This window comes from Tupaia chinensis, unplaced genomic scaffold (assembly GCF_000334495.1).
Source record: "Tupaia chinensis unplaced genomic scaffold, TupChi_1.0 Scaffold144016_1, whole genome shotgun sequence".
Lineage (NCBI taxonomy): Eukaryota > Metazoa > Chordata > Mammalia > Scandentia > Tupaiidae > Tupaia > Tupaia belangeri.
Window position 1 is genome coordinate 415,375 of NW_006203868.1, and position 12,833 is coordinate 428,207.

The window sequence follows — 12,833 nt, forward strand, 5'->3', positions numbered from 1 at the left end:
TGATGAGTCCGCAGTGGCTCCAGAGTTTCTGCTGCTCCTGTGATGGTTTTGGCTTGTTGTTTCTTCTCTTCTCTTCCCTTGAAATCAAGATCCACAAATACAACCCTTTCCTAACTCCCCCTCATTCCCACCTCTATTACATGTATACACACACTTTTTATAAAAAAGAATTATTTTATTTAACTTTATTTATTTATTCATTCATTCATTCATTTATTTTAATTGACCAGAGAGGATAGAGGGATGGGGCAAGGGAATTGAGAAAGCAAGCCGCCAGGTCCAGGACTCTATCTGTAGTTCACCATGTGGGAATCCAGCATCCTTAACCACCACGCCACCTGCTGGCCCCAATGCACACTTTTTTAAAGCCTGTTTGAATTGAGTTTTGATCATTTGTTATGTTAAACAAGATCAGAGTATGAATCTTTTGGCTAGCATTTTGCAAAATATATGGTATTTTTTTCCTATGTGAGAGATGAGCAAGAATGCTTTCATATTCTGAATCAATATGGTATTAGTTCACTAGGACTACTATAATAAAATAAACGATGTGGCTTAAAACAGCAGAAATGTATTCTCTCACAGTTCTCAGATTAGACGTCTGAAACGGTGTCGGAAGACTGTGCTCCCTTTGACTTCTATGGAAGGATTCTCCCTTGCTTCTTCCAGGCTCCTAACAGTTTGCAACAGTCCTTGTTTCTTGGCTCGAAGCCGCATCACTGCAGTCTCTGCCTGCATCCAGCCTGTTTGCCTTTTAATTATTAATTGCGTCTTTAAACTCTTTCTCTCCTGCATTTCACTCTGTATATTTAAAAGAAGCTCTGTAGCATCTTCAGTATTTCACTTCAGAATTTCTTCCACCAGATATCCTAATTTGTTGTTCTTAAATTCTGCCTTACACAAAGCTTTTGGGCCTGGGCACAATTCAGCAAAAATCTCTCTTTTTTTTTTTTTTTTTTTAAGAGATTTTTGCTACAGGGCGCATGCACTTGCCAGAAAGAGAGAAACAGAGAGACAGAAAGCGAGAAATCACTCCCAGGGGGATGGCCACGCCACAATCCGTTCTCCTCCATTCTCCTCTCAGGATCTTGGGCGTGCGTGCACACGTGCCTGGCATGAGTTTAAGTCACCAGGTCCAGGACTCAAACCGCGGTCGACTATATGGGAGTCCAGTGATAGCCATTACGCTAACTGCTGGTCCCAATTCAGCAAAAATCTTTACCATTTTGTAACAGTGATGACCTTTCCTCTAGTTCCCATTACCTTGTTTCACATTTCTGACAGAAAACAATCAGAATTGCCTTTATCATCCATATTTCTTCCAACTTTCTGATCATGACCACCTAAGAAACCTCTAAGAAGTTTCAGACTTACCTTACAGGTCTCTTCTTCTGCATTCTTGCCAGAATTGCCCTTAATGCTTTGCTTTCTAGCTTGCTCCTCCAAATTCTTTGAGTTTCTACCCGTTACCCTGTTCCATTCACATTTTCAGATATTTGTTATAGGGACACCCTACTTGGTACCACTTTTCTGTCATAGTCCACTTGCGCTGCTATAATGGAATACCTGAGACTGAGTAATTTATAAAGAACAAACATTTATTGGTTTGTTGGTGTGAGTCTAGGAAGTGCAAGATGAAGGGTCTGACATCTGTCACGGGTCTACTTGCTATCTCATTCTATGGTAGAAGGTGGGAGAACAAGAGACAGAGAGAAAAGGGAGTTGAACTCATCTTTTCAGAAGGAACCCACTCCCCTAATAGTGGTGTTAATCCATTCATGAGGACAGAATTCTTATGGCCTAACCACTTTTCATTAGGTCCCACCTCCCAATACAGTTATATGGATGATTAATTTTCTAATACGACAACTTTGGGGAACTCATTTAAACCATTGCAGTACCCGTATGTATTTTATGTGTCGCCTGAGAATAGCATGTAGCTGGGTTTCTGTGTAAAATTTTGGGCTGAGAATGTGTTCTTGTAAAGGGAGAAGTTATTTGATATTTCTTGAGATTTGCTTTGTGGCCTAAAATATGGTTTGTTTGAGTAAATCTTGTGTGCTTGAAAAGAAAACATGTTTATTATTTGGTACAGAGTTCTTTATAGACCCTATATTATTTATTGTTCAAGTAATCTTCTCTATTCATGTTAATTTTTTGACTGCTTGACCTATATATTATTACTGAGAGAGGTATATAAAAATTGTGACTGAATTTGTCTTCTTTTTCTTTGTATTTGTCAATTCTCTGTATATTCTTTTGCACTCTAGGTCAAATTTGGTTCTTAGTAGTGAATTGTTATTTTTATCATCATAAAGTGATTTTATTCCTAATAAAGCATTTTTTATTAAAATGTGTTTTATCTGGAGTTAATGTGGCAATGCCATCTTCCTTTTGTTCGTATGATATATCTTTTTCCTTCTATTTATTTTTTCTCTTTTGTGTGTCATTGCATTTTAGGTATGGTATTTAAAAATGACATAACAGAATTTTTTTGAAATTAACAACTGAGATTATCTGTAACTAGCATGTTTGGTACGTGTACCTTTATTGTGATTACCAGTATATTAGACTTATTTCTGCTGTTTTATTTTGTCCTTTCTACTTAACATACTTTTTTTCCTTTGTACTTTTTTCTCCTTGGCTTTCTACCGTTTAGATTAAGAATTCTTTATCCTTCCTTTTCACCTTCTCCTGAAATGGAAGTTATTCTCTCATTAACATAAATTTTGCCTTATAGTTCGAAATACATGCACACACACACACACACATATAAGTAGTCTAAAATTCATCTATGTATTTTTTTTATCCTCCTGAAAGACAGGATTTTGGAGTGTTTTACCGATGAGCAACCCCTCCATCTTAGGTGTTTGACTATTTTGGTTCCACCTTATTTTTATACCACCAAGGTTATCATTATTATCTGACACAGTGTTTACTAGATTGGTACACCATCTTCTATGCTTACCCTTGCTTCCGTGTCCTGCTCCTTCCATTTGTAGTCAGTGCCTTTTGTCCCTTCTTTTCATATGCCTTTCATTAGTTTCTTCATTGAAAGTCTGTAAGTGATGAACTCCAAACTGAAAATATGTCTTAGTTTTACCCTTTCTTTGCTTGTATTTTGCATTTCGAATTCTAGGTTGAATTTTTTCCTTTAGAAATACTAATTTATCATTCATTCACTTATTTAGCAAATAATTGTTGAATGCCTTCCAGATGCTAGCAATACAGTAGTGATCAACACACAAAAAAATTTCTGCCTTCTTAATACTACATTCTTTTTTTTAATTTCAAAATTATTTATTTAATTTTATTTGTTAATTCATTTATTTATTTTAATTTGATGAGGGAGAGAAATAAAGTGAGAAAGCAAGCCAGGACTCAAACCATAGTCAGCCACGTGAGAGTGTCTAGTGCTTTAATCACCATACCACCTACTGGCCCTGATGCTACAGTCTACTGGGAGGGGATAATAAAATAATTAAGGTAAATGTATAATGTGTTGGTGAAAATTTGTTAAAAATGGGAATAAAGCAAGGAAAGGGGACAGAGTTTAGGGTACGGTTTGAAGAGTAGTTGCAGTTTTAGGTGGGATGAGCAGGATAGGGGGCACTTGAACAAAAACCTGAGAGAGGTCAGGTATTAAGTCATCTCAGGAAAGGGTTCTTGGAGGAGAAGCACTTAGTGCAGTGAGGGCTCCAGGTCGGAGCTTTGTCTGGCATGTTAGTGGAATAGCCAGCGGAGCAGCATGGCCAAAGCAAAGGAAGCGAGAACGAGGGAGGACCGGGTAAGGTAGGAGGTCCTAGAGGTAAGGGTGAGGGTGTTGGGGTCAGATCTGTTAAGACTCTGTGCTCCACTTTTAGGCTTAGTCTTTTTCCCCAGTAAGTGAAATGGGAAGCTGTTGAGGGGTCAGATCGAGGACTAATGTGATCTAACAAGAACGAGAGAAGGGTAGAACTAGCAAAGGAGTTCAGCAGCTATCACAAGCATCGAAATGAGAGATCAGTGTGGCTTGGACCACAGTGGTCACAATAGACAGAATGGGAAGTCATCAGAATCTGGATAAATTTGGAAGGGAGACTTACTGGGATTTCCTGATAAGATGTGGGGTATGAGAAAAGAGAGTAGAGGGGCCAGAAGGTGGTGTGGTGGTTAAAGCACTAGATCCCACATGTCTGAGTCTGTGATTTGAGTCCTGGACCCAGTGGCTTGAAAATACACCAGGCACATGAGCATGCATGCCCAAAATCCCAAGAGGAAAATGGAAGGGAAGGGACTGTGGCGTGACCATCCTTCCTGGGGAGATGATTTCTCACTTTCTCTCTTTCTCTCTCTTTCTCTGTCTGGCGAGTGCATGTGCCCTGTGGTTAAAAAAAAAAAAAAAATCTGAAGAGAAGAAAAGCAGTAGAAGAATACACCCAGATTTTTTTGAGCCACTGGAGGAATGACACAGGGCCATTTGTGATTTGGGAAGTAATAGGGGTGGCAGGAGGACTGTGTGGGATGTCTGTACAAATACAAATACAAGTGAGGTGTTGAGCAATACTTTCGGCTCTGTGGCGTTCAGGAGGGAGGTTTGGTCTAGAATACAAGTTTTGGAGTCATCTGTTTAGATGATGGTACTTTACATAAGAAACTGGGTGAGATTACACAGGATTCATTTGATAGAAGAGAGGACTAAGAACTGGATTCCAGGGCACCCTGTCTTTCAGACGTAGGGACACTATTATTAATATTGTCATGGAAATATCAACTGTCAGTTTCTTGTTCTTGTTTAGGCCTAGTCTCTGGTGTGAGACCTTCCACCCTAAACCAGAAGGTTTATCTGCTCCCTTTCGTTTCTTCTTGTTTCTGGCAAGTAGACGTGTTCCTTGCCTTCTTCCCAGTTCAAGTAAAATCTTATTTTGTTACAATTTTTACAGCATTTTAATGTTTATACAAGGAAGGCTTTAAGTTAGTTTATATTGCCATCCTGTCAGAACCAAATCAAACTCATTTTCTGTTTAAAGTCAGGGTTTCGAGGTTCCCCTGTGTGGTTTCCTATTCCTCATTTCTTCTCTCCCCGGTTTTCCTCACTTTTTTTCTCTGATGTAACTGTGCCAGCTGCAGTGTCCTAGCTGTAGATACTGCTCCCGTGGTTATAGGCCTTGAACTGTCTCTTTATAATTTAAGTTTTTTCAAACTTTGTAAGAAAACCAGGAAGTCTGCACCATTTAAAAGCACTAGTCCAACTTTGTAAGGGAACCAGGAAGTCTGCACCATTTAAAAGCACTAACAGTAACTGCTCTTTGTGCTTAGACGTTCTCATCCCTGTAACTCCGAGCACTTCAGAAAGAAAACTGCAATGATTCACACTTGCTTCTGTGAGACGCCAACACTCACATTGTCAACACATTCTTGCACTTCCAAAAATGTAAGGAAGACCTTCCCAGAAATCAGAATATACAAATTACCAGTATTAATTAGAATCATGCAAGTAATATAAGAATTTTCTATTCTTTGGTTTATATCTTATTTTGATATGGAATTATTTAGTAAACATCTAAATACTTTTGCTAGTTTGTAGAAAAAATTAAATATTAGTATTTACCTATTTATGTTAAAGTACACATATTTGAAATATTATGTTAATTTTTAAATTAATATATTTTTATTAATTAAATATTAGAGACAGACTGCTTTTTTTTTTTTCCAAGCCAAATTGTATCCATCTTTATTGAAGGTGCTTTTCATAAACAATCATGCTATTTCAGGCGGGACATGGGCAGACAGTCGTTAACAGTATACAACAACTCTCAAACTCCTTTCTTCAATGTACTACCAAAATCAGAAAGCCACTATAAAACCCAGTGAAGTCTTCATTTGATGCTCTGAACAGGGAAGGTGAGGGTTGATATTTCACATTTAACATGTTGTTTAACAACTTTTCACAAGCCAATCCTGACTTTCAGGAAATGAAAGTGGCAGAATTATCAACCTGAAGATCCAACAATACCGAAAAAGAACTGCTGCTCTTTTGAAGGATGCCATCTCAATGTCACTGGGATGTCCGGATTGCCTAATATCTTGGCATAACCAATTTCCTGTGGTCAGGTCCCAGCAGGTCTCTGGTTTAAGGGAGTTAAGTCTATGCTGAAGGCAGAGAGGGAGAGGACATAAAAGCAAGTGTTAAGTGTTCCACACCACAAGGCATCTGTGCCAAGGTGGCTGTGTGTCAGGGAATCCCTCCTCTCAGGAGCCAAGAGGAAGTCTCTCAAAACTAGAAGGGAAAGATGTCCAAATCAATCCAGCTTCAGAGACATTCTACTAGTGACAAATGCCCCTTCCTCAAAAAACAACAACGAAGTGTTCTGTGTGCTAGCAACATAGCTTTAAAAAAAAAATTAAAAAAAAAAAAGGTAAAATTCTGCATTTTTATAAAACCTGATAAGTAGTATTTCAAACTGTATAGTCACCAGAAGTACACAGTTATCAAAAATGCACACACTTCACTTGGTATCTAGCACCTTCAGCTTTCTATGCCTGGTCTGTTTTGGCATCTCCATTTTCTTTTTTTTTTTTTAACTTTTTTTAAAGAATATTTATTTAATTTTGTTTGTTCATTTATTTTAATTTGACCAGAGAGAGATAAAGAGAGAGAGACGAAATGAGAAAGCAAGCCACCAGGTCTGAGACTCAAACCATGGTCAGCCATGTGGGATTGTCCAGTACCTTAACCACCATGCCACTTGCTAGTCCTGGCATCTCTGTTTTCTGCAGGGCTATTTCCATCCTTGCCAGCTTTTCCCTTTTTTCCTTTGGGCACCTTCTTGGGCTCTGGCTTTGGAGGAGCAGGTTTTGCAGACAACCTTGCAGATCTTCTCTGTGGTTCGTCCGTCACCTTGACTTTATCTCCTTTAGCCTCCCCTTCAGCCTTTCTCTTGGGCATGGTGGTGGGGACGGCAGGACATAGGTGCTGGACGCGGGGGATGCAGCAGCACGCAGGCTTTGGTCGGTCTGGGGATTGCTCTCACTTCTTCACTACTCCCAGACTGCTATTTTTTGTGCAAAAACTTTGCTAAAATTTGTCTTGATTCCTTTGAGTGTCTTTTTAATAGCAGTTAATATCTATATTTGTGTAATTCACCTGATTTATAAACCTCACAAAAGTAAAGAGAGGGGCCAGCAAATGGCGCAGCGGTTGCATCCCTGGGCTCCCTCAATGACTGACCATGGTTCGAGTCCCAGACCCCGTGACTTGAAATTCACACTGGGTATGTGTGCGTGCATGCCCAAAATTCCTAGAGGAGAAGGGATTGCAGCATGGCCATCCCCCCGGGGGGGGGGGGATTTTTCACTTTCTGTCTCTCTGGTGAGTGCACCCCAACCTATAGCAAAAATCTCTCTCAAAAAAAAAAAAAAAAAAGAGTAAAGAGAAATAATTATTTCTAGTACACTTTTTTTTTCAGTTTCAGGTGATTATTTAATTTGTAAATACTGTACAAATTTTAATAGCTTAAACTGTATATACTGCCAAATAAAAACTTGCATTATGACTGGGGGGACTTGTGTCATAAGGATCAGTGTGTCAAGGGTCATTTTCCTTCCTGAGGCCAAAGGCTTGAAAAGGACATGGCCTTAGGATCTCCGGGAGTGAGGGCTCACGTGTAAACCAGTACCCTTCTTGCCAACACTGTTGGCAATTAGGATATACCATTTTACATATGGAAATTTCTCCCAGAGAGAGTCAGTATCCTGGTTTAGTTCAGAGACCAAGTGTGGGAGCTGGGACCTGAGTGCTGTCTTAGTCAGTTTGAGGCTGGGATGGGAACTCAGGCCTTGGGTCCCTGTGACTCCAAGGATGGGACAAGCGTGAAGGCTAGGTGGCTAGGGGCAGGAGCAAAAGGTCAGCATTTTTTCTTCCTGCAAACCCCATCAGGTCCTGTGCTAGGCTGCAAGGAGCTCCCTGGCACCCTCTTGTGGTCAGGCCAGTCAAAACTAATCACATTTAACCACCTGGGGCTGGAAACTGAGTCAGGCCCAACTCTGGCCTGGAATGTATCAAGGCCTTGAACTGGGCCTCCTACCTCTCCATCGGGTAGAAAGAGCCCAGTGACATGAACCCTTATGTCCTGAGCCCAGCACTGCACTTGAACTTTTAAGACCTCTAGGACTAAAGGACTGTTCTCCATAGCCTCAAAGCCAGGTCTGCCTAAAGGAAAGGCTGGGAAATGTTGGTAGCAGTGAACTCCAAAGATCAGAGAAGGAATGTGCCTGTGAGGTGCTACCCTCTCCTTAACTGGCTTTAGGGCTCCCACCAGACAACAGCTCCTGGATTTGAGTGGCCGAGCAATGGAGCTGCTATGAAGGAAAGAGGAAGAGGGACAAAGTGTGGAGAGGGACAAAGCCAATGCTCTCCCCTAGCTTGGTGGCTCTCCTCCAGTGTACAATGGTGGCTGACACCAGTGTACAATGCCTCGTTTTCTCCTTACATAAGACCTCATCCTGAAGCCGGTTAGGCCTGCACTCTGCCCTGACCAAGCCCTTGGCCCTGATCTCTCTATACCCTGTCCCAGGGGCCTCAACACCCAATTTGCCTCCCTTTGAGGTCCCTTGGACTCTGGTCTTGGGGGAAGGCTGACATGCAGGCTTCTCAGCTGGTTCTCAGAAGCCCTTCTCTGGAAGCCAGGCTTTGAGCTGCTGGTCAGAGTAGCCCTTGACTGGCAGGGTACATGTCACCTCATTGACCTGGGTGAGAGGTGTCTTCCCCAGCAGTGGGCTCAGAAACTCTTCCACATCCTTCTGCAGGGCCCAGATGTCTCCCTCCACTTTCCAGATCACAGTCATCTGGCGGTTGCCATGTGTGATGTCCTTGTAGATGGGGATGTTGTACATCCGAGAGCACTGCACAGAGTAGGACAGCTTGGGTGGGGGGTCTCTAGGAGGCTGCCAGCCACTTGGGGTGGGATATTGTTCATGCTTTGAGGGCTTTGGGATGCTGGTGGGGGGTAGCAGGAGCTCCACAAACCTGTATTCATTCACTGGCTCCACAAAATTGGGGTAATCAGGAGGCTGCCGAGTGTGGCTCTGCCATCGTAGCCCGCAGCCTGACTGGACGCCGGTTTGCCAGCCCCGCAGCGTAGCACGGAGAGCGACCGCTGCCATCTTGGACTGTTCTGGTACACTTTTTAACTCTGCTCTTCAGCTTCAGTTTCCCTGAGTTAGCTTTATTTTTTTAAAATAATCTTGACATTTAAAAAATAATTATGCATTTATTTTTGTTTATTATTTTTTAACTTGAACCGAGAGAGAGAGAAAGAGAGGGAAAGTGAGAAAGCAAGCCCCCAGGTCTGGGATTCAAACTGAGGTCAGCCATGCACCTTAACTACCATGCCACCTGCCAGCCCCTTAACTAGCTTTTTATGAAGAAATGTGCTTCCCTCAACTAACAGCTACTGAGATTAGAAAACTGATGAGTGGAGAACTAAACAAAAAATTTTAAAAGAAGAAAAAGAAAAAAGGAACATTTTCTGGCTGTAAAATTACTTATATGAGAAAATACCTTGAAGAGTCTGCTAAGGAAAAAGTAATTTCCACTGGAATTAGTTCTAAAGTAAAGAGTAGCCAAAGTAATATCTTCTAGCAAAAATTGGATAGTAATCTTTTCAAATAGAGCCAATTACAGAGCTATATGAAGGTGAATGAAAACTCAAACCAGAGCTTGCTTTTTGGAGAGCAGTAGTCTCCTGGTTAGGCTGTGTTTCAGCAGGGACATCCATTCCTGCAAGGCGTGGAAGGAAATCAGGCTCTGGCATTGCTCTGTGGATTTTGGGTCATCCTTTTATTTGCTTCTGTGTCTGAGCCTTGTCTCTTAACTACCTCCCTTGACAGCCAGCTGTTAAACTCCTTGTAACTTCTGTTAGAGCATGAGCTGACTTCTTTAGGTCATGCCACTAAAGGAAAAAGCTCAGTGACACTGGAATAAAACATTTTTTAAAAACTGCATTTTAAAGTTGGGAATTTTTTGGGACCAGCAGTTGGTATAGGGGCTATGTTGCTGGATTCCCATGTAGTCGACCGCGATTTGAATCCTGGACCCAGTGGCTTACACTCATGCCAGGCATGTGTGTGTGTGTGCCCAAGATCCCGAGAGGAGACTGGAGGAGAAGGGATTGTGGCGTGGCCATCCCCCTGGGGAGATGATTTCTTGCTTTCTGTCTCTGTTTCTTTCTGGTGAGCGCACACATCCTATAGCAAAAACCTCTCCAAAATAAGTTAGAAACTTTTCCCATCTATAAAATAACAGTAGAAGTTGTTGAAAACTAATTTGAAAGGTTAAAAATTGGAGCCAACCTTCTTAACCTTCAGGCTACTTTATTAGATTTCCCAGTACTCTCTGAGCAGGCTTATAATGGTTTCCCAAGAAAGGTTATTTGTTTTGTTGATTCATTCCATAAAAGTATTAAATGAGTGCTGACTCTATACAAGATCTGTGCTTAGTGGATATTTTAGCAAATCTTTATCGAATATACCAGAGAATTAACTGTTGCAAGATTGTGAAGGATTATTTTTCTGTTATTTCTTTTACTCTTTCCTATTCTTCCCAAATTTTATTTGTTTCATTCATTCTTCAAAAATTTCAGACAGTAAAGAAGTTTATAAAGTAAAAAGTGGGAGTTTCCCGCCCCGTCCCCCCAACTAGAGGTAATCACTGTACCAGCTTGAGTTACATCCTGCCAGTGTTTCTTTCTTCCTGTTGTGCACGTACATATAACCAAGCATTATGAATTACGTACACACATATACATGGAACCACACGGTATTGGGGGGATTATAGAGTATTATAGTGTGACTTTATAAATCACACTCTATATATTGTCTGCAACTTTTTTTCATTTAACTCAATACTTCGACAGCTTCCCATGTTGGTAAATATAGGTCTATCTTATACTTTTTAAAAATGATTTCATAATACTCTATAGTATTGATACACTACTTTGTTACTGTTTATTTCAGTTTTTCACTAAATACTGCAGTAAACATTTTGGTATTTACATACATTCTGCAAGTATTTCTTTAACTTCCCCAATTTTTTATACAAAGTGTGGATATTAGATTAGGAAAAATGTTAAAAAACAAAAAAAGCCCAATGTAAAAACTTGCTCACATTAAAGGGCAAGTCAACCCTTTCCCATTGTAGCCTTCTGCCAGAGCATGGATTGAATTTGTTTAGAAGTGCACATAGAAATGATGAAAGTATGAATATATGATGTAGAGAGACCAATATAATAGATACCCCCAAACTTTTGTTTTTCTGGCCACTAAATACAGTCTGTGCTCTCTCCTCCTATTTTTCAGGATTTGCTTGAGCCAGCAATACCAAGTGGCCTATTATATGCAAACCCCACACTTACTGCTATTGCTTTGGACTGTGGCCCACTTCTCTGCAACACATTCCTATCCATGGCTGCCCACATTTAGCTTCCTAAACACTGCAGTGCACAAAATAACCCATTATTCTAGCATTTTTCGTGGTTTCCTTAATATGAAAAATGTATTTGTAGCCAAAAGCCAATGTCCACTAAAGACATTCTCTCGAAAATCAGAACCAAAATATCAGCCATTAGTCATACTCTTTTGTTTTAACCCTCCACCTTAGATGAATTAAGGTATACATTTTGAAAAAGAAATGAAGTCATATACTCTATGATAATTGTATCTTAAAAAAGGCCAACTAAAAAACAATCAAGTAATGAAAGTTCAGAAAAGTGCCAGATGCAAACCAAGTATGCAAAATGCAATTAATTTCTTATGTGCTAGTTTTAACTGTTAGAAAAAAATAGAAGGGCTAGCCTGTGGCCTGGTGGTTATGTAAGCTAGGTCCCACATGGCGACTGCATGGTTCAACTCCTGGGACCCAGCAGCTTAAAATACATGCTGGACATACATACAGGTGTACCAAGAGCTGAAAAGAGGGGTGAATATAGGAGATCATGGCGTGACTATTCCCCATGGTGACCAGAGGGTGTGGGGAGAAGAGCATTTTAACACACACACATGCACACACACACCAGCCCCATCTCTGTTTAGCTGTGCACACACCCTCTGGCAAATTAAAAAGTAAGCAAGCAAACAAAAGAATGGAAAAAGATACCTTAAATATTAAACACTGAGAAAGGATCCTTAATAAAAAGGAAATTACCAGTATGAACATAATAGGGAAATTTTACTAAAAATGACATTAAATATGGTGTGAATAAATATATGTGTTTTGATGTTTAAAAACAAAGAGGGTCCAGCAGGTGGCATAATGGTTATGGTATTGAACTACATGGCCAACTGTGGTTCAAGTCCAAGCCTGGTAGCTTGAAACTCATGCCAGGCGTGTGTGCATGTATGCCCAAAATTACAAGAGAACAGAGGGGAAGGGGTTGGGCATGACCAAAACTTATAAAAAGGGGCCAGCAGATGGCATGGTGGTTAAGGTGTTGTATTCCCACATGGCTGACTGCAATTCAAGTCCCAGATCCAGCAGCTTGAAAATCACAACAAATAAATGTTTTGTTTTTTAAACTTACAAATGTTTTCAGTTTTTCTAAACTTACAATGCAGTAATAGTCAAAATTCTAAGGCATTTTTTAAATTAAAGTACTGAGTTTATTTCACGTGTATATTTTTGTCTCTTCACCATTTCCATGTCTGACCACCACTACTACTGTGTCCTATCATAACATTCCATACATACTTAAAACCAAGCAAAGGGTGGAGTTCCACCTTTAAAAACTAAACAGGCATTTTGTACAACACATTCTTGGCAACAACCTGGACAACATGTATCAAACATGGTAGGGAAA

General features: G+C 40.4%; 1 protein-coding gene and 1 pseudogene across 1 annotated transcript in view; one reads left to right on the top strand and one right to left on the bottom strand.

Annotated features, from left to right (window-relative positions):
• The window catches only part of ALG14 (ALG14 UDP-N-acetylglucosaminyltransferase subunit), a gene marked incomplete at its 5' end in the record, with an annotated part of 93,331 nt that overhangs the window by 7,133 nt on the left and 73,365 nt on the right, over nucleotides 1–12,833 (top strand).
• LOC102488240 (39S ribosomal protein L49, mitochondrial pseudogene) lies at nucleotides 8,644–9,144 on the bottom strand (annotated as a pseudogene).